Source organism: Euprymna scolopes, chromosome 24 (genome assembly GCF_053919585.1).
Source record: "Euprymna scolopes isolate OS-2025 chromosome 24, ASM5391958v1, whole genome shotgun sequence".
NCBI lineage: Eukaryota > Metazoa > Mollusca > Cephalopoda > Sepiida > Sepiolidae > Euprymna > Euprymna scolopes.
In genome coordinates this window covers 84161074-84177453 of record NC_136505.1, presented here as the reverse complement: position 1 = coordinate 84177453, position 16380 = coordinate 84161074, and positions in this window count along the sequence as shown.

The following is a 16380-nucleotide window of genomic DNA, read 5'->3' as shown; positions in this document are numbered from 1 at the left end:
ATAGTGTGGGAAGGTGGAGATTGAATAACCTCAACGCTCAAGAGTCAGAACATTCTGGATTACAAAATATGCCTGATAAATTAGGTGGATATTCCTCGATAGGAATGCCCTATGTAGTAACCTTTGTCAAAGAGAGAATGCAAAGCTTGGGAAGGTGGACTTTCTAGAACTAAACAGAACAATCAGCTTGACAAATTTGACTGAACTCAAATGACCTAGATTCTGTTAGACTTATTATTAAAGACGCAACGTCAACTTCGTATGAAAAACAACACGTTTAAGCGCCAGCTGACAACTTAATGAATGTTAACACGCAGATTAGATTTTAATCAACATTGATATTATATGTATACTAGACGTTTTGCCCGAGAAAAACAAGATAAAAATATAACCCGTTGGCTTAGAATGAGTGATTTATGCCAAATTTATGCTTGAATATGGTTAAATGTGTGCTCATTGTTTGCAGTAAATACTAATCTCTATTAACCCCTAACTGTGAATTAATACCATAATATATAGGTCGCTACACATTATAATAGCAAAGAGTCATAAAATATTTCAACCTGATTGACCCACGAAGCAAAATTCTGGAGTAATTTAGTATGGTAGTGACTAATCCTGACTTGATCGAACGGATAACATAATATTTATTTCGCTGCACCTTATCATAAAAGGTCCATACAAAGATCGGCTTAGTAGTTTCAGTGAAAAAGGTGAACAGTCAGACTAATAGAAATATAATACATCCACCGAAACATTGTGTAGATAACATTCAATATGAGAACAGTATAGAAAAGTGCGCACTACTAGTTATAAGAAAGGGAAAACTGGAAACGACAGAAGGCCTGGAACTACACAAATAAACGGAAATGAGGGCAGTAGGGGAACAAGACAACTATTTATACTTGGGAATTCTGGAAGCGGATACAATCAAAGCAACAGAAATGAAAGATAGGATAGGAATACCTCAGGAGAATAAGAATACTCCTGGAAACGAAATTATGTAGCAGAAACCTAATAAAAAGTTTAAATACATGGGCAGTATCACTAGTAAGAAACTCTGGACCGTTTATAGGGTGGACAAAAGAAGAACTAAGACAGCTCGATCACAAGACCAGGAAACCCATGACCATGCACAATGCATAACATCTAAAGGATGACATTGACAGACTCTACGTGAAAAGGAAAGACGGCGGCAGAGAACTGGTCTCCATAGCAAACTGTGGAATGACACAAAAACGAACTAGAAAAATACATAATGCAAAATACTGAAAGGATAATTATGGCAGCGAGAGACACTGAAAAATAAAAAAAGACAGAAAACAGAGAGACAAAAGACAAAACAAGAAAAGAAAAGTTGGAAGAGAAACAACTACACGGAAGATTCATAAGAATGACAAAAGATGAGAATAACGAATACACTTGGACATGGATACGAAAAGGACATGTAAACCGAGAAACTGAACCCCTAATAACTGCAGCACAAGATAACTCGATAAGAACCAACCATATCAAAGCAAAGATCAATAAAACACAAGAAAACAGCAAATGCAGACTCTGTTACAAAGAGACCAAACGATAAACCATATAGTAAGTTAATGTAGCAAACTGGCCCAAAAGAAATACAAAACCAGGCACGACGAAGTGGGGGCAGTACAGACCATAGGGTTAGTATGAAAGAAAAGGAGAAACGGAGCAAATACGCAGAGCTAGCCAGAGAGTTAAAAGTTATTTGGATGATGAAGAAAATCAAAGTAATACCTATAATAGTAGGAGCACTAGGAACAATCCAAAAAAACTTTGAACAAAGGATGGGAGAAATTGGAACCAGGGGAATGGCTGCAAAGATACGACGATTAACGATAAGGAAAACGGCTGAAATATTAAGGAAACCCCTTGAATGCGGAGAATAATGCACATGAAACACATGCGTGAGCCAGACAACCTGCTGCAGAGACAAAACATGAAGAAGCTTTACATGGAATGAAGAGCAAATAAGCTGCATATCAACAAGTTCTGCATCCGCATCACGCATCCCCTCCCAATTGACCCATCACCGTCCTCCCCTCATAAAAACGTGTGAAACCAAAGGGCCGAGAAGGGTCAAGGGGGAGGGAAAGACCAAGGAGAGAGTGCTGACCAGACCTCCACTGGACAAGAGAATTGAGACCTTGGGGAGGCTTAGTGCCACTCAAATTCCAGTACAGCCCAATGGCCTCTGCCAGCGAGAAATCAATGGTGAGAGGCTGCTGCGAGAACGAAAATTCATTTGCAAATTGTATCAAAGGAGGTGGACAGTGCTGGACGTCTGGGGAGACTTGTTTTCACTCAGCTTCCAGGAAACACCACAGGTTTACAATCAGACCTATAATAACCTATGTGAAAGTTCTATGTGAGTCAATAATAATAATAATAATAATAATAATAATAATAATAATAATAATAATAATAATAATAATAATAATAATAATAATTGGAAAGGAATACCTAAGAAGAACAAAAAACTCAAAGAGATACCTCAGGAGAACAAGAAAACTCTTGAAAGCTAAATTATATAGCAGAAACCTGATAAAAGGTATAAATACATAGGCAGTACCATAAGTAAGCTACTCTGACCTTCTATAGGGTGGATTAAAGAAGAACTGAGACAGCTGGATCAGAAGACCAGAAAACTCATGACCATGCACAACGCACTACACCTGAAGGACGGTGTTGACCGACTCTATGTGAAAAGGAAAAACGGCAGGAGGAGACTGGTTTGTATAGAAGACTGTGTGAATGACACAAAAAAAAATAGAAAAATACATAATGCGAAACACTTAATGGATAATTGTGGCGGTGAGAGACACTGAAAAAAGTAGGACAAAGAATAAGAGAACAGATAAATGGGAAGAGAAACAACTACATGGAAGATTCATATGAATGACAGCAGATGAGAATAACGAAAACACTTAGACATGGATGCGAAAAGGACACCTAAACCGAGAAACTGAATTCCTAATAACAGCAGCACAAGATAACTTAGTAAGAACCAACCACAGCAAAGCAAAGATCGACAAAACACAAGAAAACCTCAAATGCAGACTCTGTGGACAAAGAGACAAAACGATAAACCATATAGTAAGTAAATGTAGCCAAAAACTAGCCAAAACGCAATACAGGAACAGACACGAGAAAGTGGGAAGGGCAGTACACTGGGAATTGTGCAAACGACTGGATCTCGAACGCACAGACAAATGATATAAACATAAGCCAGCAATAGTAACTGGAAACGAGAATCACAAAATCCTATGGGACATGGACATACAAACAGATAAACCCAGTCAAGCAAAAGGCCGGATCTTGTAATAATTAACAAGAAGGAAAAGTCCTTCTAAATCGTAGACATTGCTGTTCTATCTGACCACCAGGTGAATATGAAAGAAAAGGAGAAAGATAACAAATACACAGAACTAGCCAGAGAACTGGAAGGGATATGGATGATAAAAAATCAAGATAGTATGTATAATAGATGGAGCACTAGGAACAATTCCGAAAAACTTTGAAAAAAGAATGGGAGAAATTGGAATCAGAGGAATGACTGGAAAAATAGAACGAATAACAATAATGAAAACAGCTGAAATATTAAGGAAAACCCTTGAATGCGGAGACTAATACACATGAGCCACTTGCGTGAGCCAGACGAACTGCTGCAGAGACAAAACATGAAGAAACGTTACATGGAACCAAGAACATTGAAGATTCATATCATACAGTTCTCTCATTCCTTTCCTATTCACTCCAATTACCCAATCACCGCCCTCCAAAGAATGATACTAAATAGCCGAGAAGGGTCAAAGAGGATGGAAAACCTGAGGAGAGAGCGCTGACCAGACCTGCGCTGGGCAAATGGGAAGAGAACTGGGACTTTGGAGAGGCTTATTGCCACTCATATTTCAGTGGAGACCAATGGCCGCTGCTAGCGAGAAATCGATGGTAAGTGATTGCTACGATAACGCAAATTCATTTGCAAATATTATCAGAAGAGGTGGAGAGCACTGGAAAACTGGGGAGACTTGTTGTCACTCAGCTTCCAGAGAACACCACAGGCTGTTTTCAAGGAGAGATCCTTTATGACCCGTGTGAAAGCTCTTGTGAGCTAATAATAATAATAATAATAATAATAATAATAATAATAATAATAATAATAATAATAATTCTGATTTCGTTTATGAACGTCCCTCTGTAAAGGGATAGGATTCATTTCCAGAGGATTTCCCTTAATCCCGGCTTCAAACACGTAGCTTCAAAGATCAAGGGTTTTCCTAAGGATGTTGGTGGTACCTATAATTGCAGAGGTTTGAAGGCCACCTAAAACATCGCGAATTTGTGGTTTTTTCAATTGTCCTTCCAGACAACTTGATACGACTCCTAGTGTACCAACTACGACCGGTATTTTTATGTTTTAACTCCGTATATACTCCTTATCTCCAAGGCCAATGTTTTTTTAGTTTTTTGAGACCTTGTCAATGACGACCAAATTCAGACGATTATGTTCCAATTGCTTGGTCATTATGACACTTTTGTCCCACCATACCTCTACCTTGCCATCCTCACTTGTTCTCACTTCATCAGGCACCTCCTAAAACCATTTTCCAGCACACTTCACCCCAACCCTCTTACACACCTCCCAATATATCCGGAGTCCCATGCGATCGTGTCTTTTGCGGTACTCTATCTGGGCCAGTCCACTACACCCTGCTGCTTGATGCGCAATTGACTCTGAGGTCTTACCACAAATCCGGCATTCTGCAGCAACTTCCTCTCCTAGAACAACTTTTTTGAACAATCGTGTTCCTAATGCGTGCTCTTGTGCTGCACAAACAAAAGCTTTAGTACTCTTAGCCAGATACCCAGCTCTGAGCCATTGCCATGATCTTTCATCAGCTACTTCTGCTATATCCTGGAAGAACCTTCCATGCATTTTCTTCCTAGCCAGTTCCTCTGCCCTTTCTCTATCCATACGTTTCACATAATCAGCCTTGGTCTCACATACCTCCACTTCATTGGCCACAACCTTAAGCATCCACTCCTCACTTCTAACCACATGCTCCTTCAAGGACATCTCCTCGGCTCTAACACAATCTTTTACACTTTTCAATCCTCTCCCACCATCTTTCCTCTTTTGATACAGCTTGCTACGCTACTTTGAATGTGAAATATACCAAACATTGCTAAAACTTTTCTTGTTTTGATATCCATGGCATGCAAATCCTTGTCAGACCATTCTAAAATTCCCGCACTGTATCTCAAAATACTGACTGCCCATGCATTTACTGCTTTCATTAGGTTTCCTCCATACAGTTTCGACTTTGCAATTAGTTTCACTCTTCTAAGATACTCCTTCCTGACTTTTTCTTTCATTTCTCTGTTCATGATGCCTACACCCTCCAGCACTTCTAAATACTTATATCCTGTATCTTCTATTTCTTTCAAGATTTCTCCATTTGGCAGCACTATTCCATTCGAATGAACCTTTACTCCTCTTTTCATCACCAGCACCGCACATTTACTAATCCCAAACTCAATCCCAATGTCTTCTGAGTATGTCCCCACAAGTTCTACCAGTCTTTCCATTTCCTTTTCATTTCTACCGAATATTTTCAAATCATCCATAAACAGTAGATGGTTGAGGCGTCTGTCACCAGATCCAAAGTTATACCCCAGTTTTTCTCTCTTCAAGAGGATGCTCAGTGGCATCATTATCATTACAAAAAAGAAGTGGCGATAACGAATCTCCTTGAAATATCCCACGTTTAATGCCAACCTGCCCCATCTCCTCTCTGTTTGCTGTCAGCACCGTTTTCTATTGAGCCATACTTGTCTCCAAAAGCCCTACCACATTAGTGTTTCACGTATCCATGAATGAGGAACCATGTCATAAGCCTTTCTGTAATCGATCCATGCTATGCTCAGATTCTTCTTCTTTTTCGCATCCTGCATTATTGCTTTATCAATTAGTAGTTAGTTGCTCTTTATTACTTCTCGAGCCTTTCCGGCACCCCTTTTGTTCGTCAGGAAAAACACCATTACTCTCTAGATGTTCATAAATTTTCTCCGCAAATATTTCACTCAACGGTTTCCACATCAATGGCAGACATGTAATTAGTCTATAATTATTGGCATCTGTTCCTTTTGCAGGATTTTTCCTAATCAGTGTTGTCCTTCCCTTAACAAGTCAATCAGGGATATCTCCCGACTCTACAACCCTTTGCAGAGCAGCAGCTATAGGTGGATAAAGGCATGGAAACTGTTTAGACCCATCGCTCTATCTGGACCAGATGCCTTCCAGTTTGTCATCCTTCGTATGCCAGCCTTAACGTCATCGATGGTTTCATCTGTTGCATTTCTGATAGCCTTTCTCTGACCTCTCCCAACCAGCTAGCCTTCTCATTATATCGCCCATCGACAGATCAAATCCCACTCCAGAACTTCCTTGCATCTTTTGCATTTGGAGTGTTGTTATTTCCCGCCTGTTTACTACCATTTAATTCTTTATACAGTTGAGACTGATTGTTCCGGAAAAGGTTGTTTTGCTGAAATGCAACACTTTTTCCAACAAAGTTCCTAATTTTCCACCAGTGTGGACCTTCTCTTTCAACATTGTTAGAACGTTTATCGTTCCTTTTTCCAACAATCTATACATCCTTTCAAGCTCGTCCTTGGCTTTCTGTCCTGGTTTAACTCCTTTTCTTATTTCTTCGATTCTACCAATGTCTTTCCGCCACCGTTTAATACTTTCTTCTAGCTGCCTAGTGTGTCCTTCTATCCTTCATTTCTCCCTTTTTCTTCTGTAATAAGCCAAGACGATTCGCAATAACGTATGACGCTGCATACAGAAGCCTGTTAAGTTCTGTAATCTATATGTTTTTCTTATGATGTTGTGAATTACTCCTTGAATTATTTTTACCTCGTTTTTAACCTTCCGCCTATTACTACTCTTCATACTTGGAATCTCTATGATATCGTCTCAAAGAAAAATCTCTCTTAACGTCTGAAGTACCTCTTTTTCTACAGAAGTCAAAGTTCGAAATTCATCACCACTTCTCCATATATCTGCTCATTTCACTGGCTCCATTGTCTCAATGATCTCATCTGCCTTAGATCCTTCAAACTCTTTCTCATTACTTCCCCTAACCATAGGATTCCATACCTCCTCAGTTGCCCGCCTCCCATCATCGCTTACATTTCCCTTCTGCACTTCCACTCGCTCAGTTCTTTCATCAGAGCTAGTTTCATCAATTTTACTTTCGTTATTCATTTCATTCCTAACCATCCATTCAATCTCTTCTCTTGCAATCACTGAAAGTAGGTTGTTATTTTTAATTTGTTTTAACTGGGATACCAAACTCGCGACACTTCTAGCTCCTCCTCCTCTCGATCCCATTCTTCCTTCACTTTTCGGATATATCCACCAGATTTGGACTTCCACTTCTTACAAAGCATTCCCACAGGACTCTTCTTTCCTCATCCGTCCACGTTTTTTTTTTTACATTTCCTATTCCAACTCCCTTCGTGTCTTGGGACCTTCTCTGGCAATTCTCACTCCCCCATATCCAGCCACATCCTCAGAATTTCGAACAGGTGTATGATGACGAAAGGTCCCACCCTGTTGACCAGTGGGACACATACCTAACGTGAGACCATCACAAGATGTTCTAGCCTCATTCACGTCGTTATTTTCAATATTTTGATTTGACATTCTCCCATAAATGGGGTTAGTGAATTTAAAGTTACACCACCACTGATAGTTTTATCGAGACATTATCTCTAGGAGGGTTTCCCACCAAGGTCAAAGATCCCCTCCCGACCTTTTTCCTCCATCACCACCACTATTCCCATTACCACCACCACCAACAATAGAAATAAAATCTACAATGATAATAGCAACACTAATATCGGTAGCAATAATATTAACAGCAAAAACAACAATAGCAATGACAGCAAAAAACAGCACCTACCATTACAGCTACAGTAATAATAAAAACATACCGTCACTACTACCACCACCACTACTACTACTAGTAATAATATTAGTGATAATAGTAATAATCAATAAGTAATTTTTTTTAAATAATGATAATAATAATAATAATAATAATAATAATAATAATAATAATAATAATAATTTCAGTTAGAAAAGCTTAATTTGTTCGTTTTTTTAACTTCTCTGCCGATGTTGCTTTTGGCCAGAAAAATGTACACAAAAACAGAAACATAAAACATCCAAACATGTGAAAGACAATTCCTTGTTTAACCGCGAATTCAAGTTTTAAATTCTAATTTCAGTTAGAAACGCTTCCCACCCCGCTTCTGCTATTTTTTAAAACTCCGCCGCTGATGTTGCTGACGACCGGAAAAATGTACACAAAAACAAAAACATAAAACATCCGCACATGTGTAAGACAATTCTTTGTTTAACCATGAATTTAAAGTTCAAATTAAAATTTCCGTTAGAAACTCTTACTTGTTTCGTTTGCTACTTTTTAAACTCCGCCGCTGATGATGATGATGATGATGATGATGATGATGATGATGATGATGATGATGATAAGAAGAAGAAGAAGAAGAAGAAGAAGAAGAAGAAGAAGAAGAAGAAGAAGAAGAAGTACAACAACAATGAAAGCCAATTCTACCAAAATGTGAACGGAGGGAAAACAAAAACAGAACAACCAAACCCGACAGAAACAAAACTCTACTGGAGTAAGATATGGGAAGGACGACAAGATCACAATAGAAATGTTGAGTGGCTGAAAAACATGAAAGAGTTAAACAAATCGAATAAACCTGCAAAGAAACCCTAAAGAAAACCATAGGAAAAATGGCAAACTGGAGTAGCTCAAAACCAGAGAATATGTATACAGGAAACAAACGTGCCAGATTGGATGACAAAAGTTAGAATCACACTAATATAGAAGGACACCGAGAAAGAAACAACCCCCAACAACTATAGGACTATGACGTGCTTACCGACCAATTACAGCAATTATAGGCCAATCACGTGCCTACCCACCATGTGGAAAATACTAACAGCACAACCGAGGGAACAAATCTACTAATAATAATCGTGGACTTTTTCCCGATGAACAGAAAAGATGCTAAAAAGGAAAAAGAGGAATACATGATCTGCTATATATAGACCAAAAGATCCTGAAGGGGGTAAAAAGGAGAAAGAATTTACCCACGGCAAAGATCGACTAAAAAAAAGCGTACGGCGAGATCTCTCAAGCATGACTAATATAATGCTTAAAAATGTATGAAATACCCAGCAGGATCATCAACGTGATTGAAAATACAATGAGAATATGGAGATTGGAACTGACAACATAACAGAGATTAATATATATAGAGCCATCTTCCAAGGAGATGCATTATCACCATAACTATTCATCATAGCCATGATACTCCTGAACAATATACAAGTTGGATATCAGTTCTTTAATACAGAGGAAAAAATGAACCACCTGGTGTACATGGATGATCTGAAACTTTTGGGAAGGACCGAAAAGGAACTAGAGACACTAATAAACACTACCAGGATATCCAGCCAGGATATCCAAATCGAGTTTGGTATGGCAAAATGCGCAGTACTAGAAAAGGAAAACGGGAGACGACAGGAGGCATGGAACTAACCAACCAAACGGAGATGAGGGCGCTAGGGGAACAAGACGCCTATAAATACATGTGGGTTCTGGAAGCAGATCCCATCAAAGCAACAGAAATGAAAGAGATACCTCAGGAGAACAAGAAAACTCCTGAAAACGAAATTATATAGCAGAAACCTAATAAAAGGTATAAATACATTGCCAGTATCACTAGTAAGAAACTCTGGACCATTCATAGAGTGGACTAAAGCAGAACTGAGACAGCTCGATCAGAAGACCAGGAAACTCATGAAAATGCACAATACTCTATACCTAAAGAACGATGTTAACTGATTCTATGTGAAAAGGAAAGACGGCGGAAGAGGACTGCTTTCTATAGAAGACTGTGTGAAAGAAACAAAAAAAAACTAGAAAAATACATAATGCAGAACACTGAAAGGATAATTATGGCAGCGAGAGACACTGAAAAAATCAACGAAACAGAGACAAAGGATAAGACAAGAAAAAAATGGGAAGAGAAAGAACTACACGGAAGATTCATATGAATGACAATAGATGAGAATGACGAAAACACTTGGACTTGGACATGGATGCGAAAAGGAAGGTAAACGGAGAAACTGAATCACTAATAACTGCAGCACAAGATAACTCAACAGGAATCAACTACATCTAAGCAAAGATAGACAAAACACAAGAAAACAGCAAATACAGACGCTGTGGACAACGGGAGGAAGCGATAAACCATATACTGAGCGAATTCAACAAACTGGCCCAACAGCTATACAAGAACAGGCACAACAAACTGAGGAGGGCAGTACACTGGGAATTACGCAAACAACTGCACCTCGAACGCACTATCAAATGGCACAAACATAAGCCAGAAACAGATAAACCCATCCAAGCAAAGAAGACGGATGTCGTAATAATTAAGAAAGAAAAAGTTCTGTCAAATCGTAGACTTTGTTGTTCCAGCTGACCACAGTATGAATATTAGGGAAAAAACGGAACAAATACACAGAGCTAGCCAGAGAGCTGAAAGGGATTTGGATGATGAAGAAAATCAGTACAATACCTAGAGTAGTAGGAGCACTAGGAACAATCCCAAAAAACTTTGAAAAAAGAATGGGGGAAATTGGAATCAGAAGAATGGCTTGAAAGATAAAATGAATAAGAATTACGAAAACAGCTGAAATATTAAGGAAAACTCTTGAATGCAAAGACTAATGCATATAAGCCAAATGAGTGGGCAAGACAAATTCCTGCAGAGGCAAAATATGAAGAAGCGCCACATGGAACTAAGAACATTAAAGCTGAAAGTCTATAACTTCCCTAACTCCTTCCCTATCCTCTCCCGTAGCCCCATTACCCCCCCCCTCAAAACGAGTGATCCCAAATATCCGAGAAGGGTGTAGGAGGATGGAAAGACCGGAGAGAGAGCACTGACCCGACCTCCGCTGGACAAGTGCGAAGAGAACTGGGATTTTGGGGAAGCTTATTGTCACTCAAATTCCACTGGAGACCAATAGCCGCTGCTAGCGAGAAATCAATAGTAAGCGCCTGTTGCAATAATGCAAATTAATTTGCAAATGTTATCCATAAAGGTGGAGAGTACTGGAAATCTAGGGAGACTTGTTGTCACTCAGCTTCCAAGGAATACCACAGGTTATTTTCAAGGAGAAATCTTTCATGATCTGTGCGGAAGCTCTCTGTGAGACAATAGGAAGAAGAAGAAGAAGAAGAAGAAGAAGAAGAAGAAGAAGAAGAAGAAGAAGAATTGATTTTCTTTGATTTAGGCAAACTCGATACTCCAAATTCAGAAGTGCTGCCCGGTTAAGCATCTAACCACGAGGACTCTGGATTCTACACGGCAAGGTGCAGTCCGCCATCCCAGATTTTTTTTTTCGCCCCAAACAATGCACATTGCCACTTTGGTGTAGGGGGCTACTATCAGGGGCAGCAACTACTGAGGCACTATGTTGGGATTTGGGCAGCAAGATGTCGGTTCACGTTACACTTGAACTTCTGCATGTCAGTACAGTTAGGGAAGCAGGGATCTGGAATGGAATTCCAGAGTCTAGCGGTTCTGGGGAAGTAACTACTGGAGTAGAAAGATCTTTTACATCTAGGGATCTCTACTGTGTGGGGGTGGGATTTATCTGCCTGTCGGGTTTGTCGAGGGTGTCTACGTCGTGGAGGCACAAGTGTCTGCAGTTCGTCAGAGCATTCACCATTAAAATACTTGTAGAACAGGCAGAGGGATGCAACGTTTCGTCGATGGGATAGAGGCTGAAGCTTAGATGCCAGTTCAGGGCCTATCAGATTGACGACTCTTTTTTAACCTTGTCTAGGAGCGATGCACCAGCCCAAATGTGACAACAATACTCCATACATGGGCGAATGGTGGCTTTATAGAGGTACAGGATACTTTCAGGTGTCAGTAGTTTTCTAGCACGGTAGAGAGAGCCTACCTTTTTCGCTGCGGCCCTGGCAATGTTTTCAATATAATTGTTCCAACTCATGTTTCCTGTGAACGTTAGGCCAATCAGTTTGAAAGATGTACTCTCAGACAGGGAGTCACTGGCCATTGCTATTGGTGGCAGAGAAGGTTTCTTATAATTATTGAAAGAAAACCAGTTTAATGTTGGCAGCATTGAATGTGACCATCCATTTATGTCCCCATTCCACTACAGATTGGAGGTCATCCTCTAGTGTGTTTGCCATTTCTTTAGATATGTGTTCATTTGTTTTCCTGTCATGCCTGTTATAGAGCGTGGTGTCAGCAGCATATATACCCATCTCAGAGGCAGTTTTGTCAGGGAGGTCATTAATAAATATAAGGAATAATAGAGGTTCAAGAATAGACCCCTGAGGCACTCCCGCATTTATATGACACTGTTTAGATGTACGACCGTCAAGGACAACCTGGATTTTTCTCTTATCTAAGAAGGATGTAATTATGTTAAGTATTCTACCAGTGATACCGTATGACTTAATTTTCCTGAGGAGACCCTCATGCCATACCCTGTCAAAAACCTTAGATATATCTAGAGCTACCGCTCTGCCCTCCCCCGCTTTGTCCAGTGAATGGTATATACGTTCAGAGATTACAGTGAAGATGTCAACTGTGGAACGGGCTTGTTTAAATCCATAGTGTTTGTCAGTCAGAAGTTTAGCATCTGTAAGGTGCCGGACTAGAGCATGGTTAATTATGGTCTCTAATATTTTGGCGAAAAGTGGGAGGAGGCTAATGGGGTGATAATTTGATAGGTCAGTTCTTTCGCCAGAATTCTTGAATACTGGTACCACAGAAGCAGTTTTCCAACAGCCCGGAAAGCATGATTCATTAAGGCATTTGTTGTAGAGTTTGGAGAGAACTGGAGCTACTTCGGCTGAGCACTTTTTTAATACCACAGCTGGGATTAGATCAGGTCCACATGCTTTTGAAGTGTCAAGGGTTTTTATGATAGCGTGTACCTGAGCAGGGGTGATTTTTAGATCGTCTAGCGTGGCGTCTGTCCGCAAAGGAAAGTCAGGCAGGGGGTGGTTGGATGGGTCCAGTGTGGAGTTCGAGGCAAACCGGCTGGCAAGCATATTAGCCTTGTCGGTTGCTGAGCAAACAACCTCGTGATTGTTGGTTAATGGGGGAATTGTTGATTGCCCATTATTTACTACACTGTTGTAGATTTTCCAGAAGTCACGATTTCCTAACTTTGTGCTTCAGTGCGTTTTTTAGTGGTTTCAGTAAATTCTCTCTTAGCTGTCGCTATTTCTTTCTTAACGTTACTTCTAGCTTCTATATACATCTGTTTGTTGGAACTGAACTTATGTCGGTTAAATCTGCGGTATGCATGCTGCCTTTGAGCAATGGCAGTTGCGCAAGTCGAAGTAAACCATTGGGTTGAGTGGGGCATGCTATAAAATTTAATCCTTTTTTATTTGAATTCCTCATAAGATTGAGTAGCATTTGTAAAGATTCTTTTTCTGGTATTTTTATTGAGACACGATCTCTGAGTGAGTGCAAAGGCTAGAGCACTTGACCTAACCTTAGAACTTGGTTAACTCAGTCGGATATCAACCCAGTATTTCCCTATTACAGGAGTTGCGTTACATGGTTTCCCCTAACCATAAGCTCTTTCTACCTTGCTTCGTTGTTATTATTATTGGCTCACAAGAATCTTTAACACGGGTCATAACGAATCTCTCCTTGTTAACCTGTGGTGTTCCTTGGAAGCTGGGCGACAACAAGACTTCCCAGTTTTCCAGTACTCTCCACCTCTTCATATCATTTGCAAATGAATTTGCATTACCGCAACAGCCGCTTCCCATTGATTCCTCGCTGGTAGCGACCATTGAACATTTGAGTGGCAATAAGCCTTCCCAAGGTCACAGTTCTCTTTAGACTTGTCCAGCGGAGGTCTGGTCAGCGCTCTCTCCTAGGTCTTGGAGACGGGATATAGAACTTATGGATATGTATCTTCACTGTTCTTGGTTCCATGTAACGCTCCTCCATGTCTTGTCTCTGCATGTGGCTCATTTGTATTAGTCTCCGCATTCAAGGGTTTTCCTTAATATTTCATACTAGCATGGTTGCCCGGCGTTGCTCGGGTATTTGGAGGTATATGTTGAGAAAAAAAAGTGGTAGTAGGAAGGCAGGCTCGAAACCGTACCGCAAGTGAGGAAAAGAACGGGAAAAAACCTGACGTCTTTGCCGTTACGACCACCGCCAAACCTGAAGTGACGTAAGTGTAAATTAAGGCTAGACAATCGAAAAGAGGGGATGACTTTCGAAAATATTGGCGAAAAAAGCGACCCCTCCCTGTTGAAAGGTGCCCAGTTGAGGGTGAAGAAATTAATGTTTTTAGCCAATTTTTCGGTATTTGTTGTTTGAAAGAGCGAACTTCACAACGATTCTGATCTTGTGAAAATTCGCCGCCTCTGTCGAAAGTTTTAGGCAGACATGCAAACGTATATACATACATTTATATATTTGTAGCTCAAATTTTCGAACCGAACCGATTAAAAAGCTTGGCCTATCTCTGAATATCCTTCTTGTAAAATTTCAAATGTTTAGACCAGAAATTTTCTGAGTAATTTGGTAGAGACCGTAGAGGTCAATTTTTTTTTAAACTGACTCCAATTATGACCCCTTAACATTTGTTCTTTTACCCTCAAATCAAGTTATTAAGTTAAATCCATGTCCAAGGAACGTATATCTAAAACTTCAAGTGTTTAGACCTAAAATTTTCGGAGGAGTTTGGTAGAGTTCTCAAAGATCAAATCGTTTAACTTTGACCCCTTAACAGCCAAATTTTTTGCTGAAAACGAATTACAAAGATTTTCCAAAATCTCAGTACCCTGTATATCAAATTTCGCGTTTGTAGACTGAAAATTGACAGAGTTATTGCGGTGGAAAATGTACACAGACACACAGACACGTTCACTTTTATATATATACTATATACTATATATGCACCATACGGGTGCCCGGCGTTGCCCGAGTGTCTGGAGGTGTATGCTAAGCAAAAAAAAAAAAAAAACGGTCAATTTTGTCCCCGTATTATGACCTCTTAAAATGTATTATTTGGGGCTCATATCACGTTATTAAGTTAGGTCCATGTCCAAGGAACCTATATCTAATATTTCAAGTGTTTAGACTCCAAATTGCCGAAGAAGTTTGGTAGAGTTCTCAAAGGTCAAATCGTTAAAGTTTGACCCCTTAACCGCCAAATTTCTGGCCGAAAACCGATCACAAAGATTTTCCCAAATGTTAGTACCCTGTATGTCAAATTTTGAGTCTGTAGACTAAAAATTGACAGAGTTATTGCGAAGGAAAATGTACACAAACACACAGACAGACACACACACACAGACACGTTCACTTTTGTGTATATATATATATATATATATATATATATATATATATATATATATATATATACATAGAGATAGATAGATAGATAGATAGATAGATAGATAGATAGATAGGGATTTGCTCAAAAAATTCCAGTTTAAATGATTTTATATTCAACAGTTCGAATGCTTTCAAATATCAGAGAATCACGGGGTAAATCATTTTTTATATAACAGTTAGCGAAATATTAAAGTCTCTGTGATGTTCAAAAAACGAAATGCATTACGGCGGATTTAATTTTGTAATTAAATGCAATTTTAAAATAGGATTTTTATGTTCGTTTTTAATTTCAATTTAGACCACTAACTTTGGTATTATTGCTGTTTTTTCTTCCCTGGTTGTACTAACCCGCAGAAGTTTAAATGTAATGTGAACAGACATTTCACTGCTCGACTTTCCATAGTCCTTTATTATCAGGATCGCAAATAATGGTCCCTTGCATCCAAACAGCAATATTCCTTGATTGCTGTGAAAAAGAGTAAAAAAAAAAAAATTAATAATCGAGTAAATTAAAAAAAAATGTATAAGTTACGTAGAGACAAAAAAATATGCGCATACACATACACACGAGAAGTTGTCACAATTTTTCAATTAATGTATAGAAAGAGCTAGGCGGACTGCTAATTAGATATATAAAGATAAGAATTTCTATGCATAGCCATAGTTGATTGGGGAAAGAGTGCAAATTTTTGCGTGGCTCAAAAGGTCATAACAATTAGATTAGATGTCATCGGGTTTGTTTTTTGTTTGTTTTTTTTTTTTGTTTTTTTTTTTTGTTTTTTTTATACTAATCGGCCCTTTCCTCTTGCATAGCCACCTCCCTTA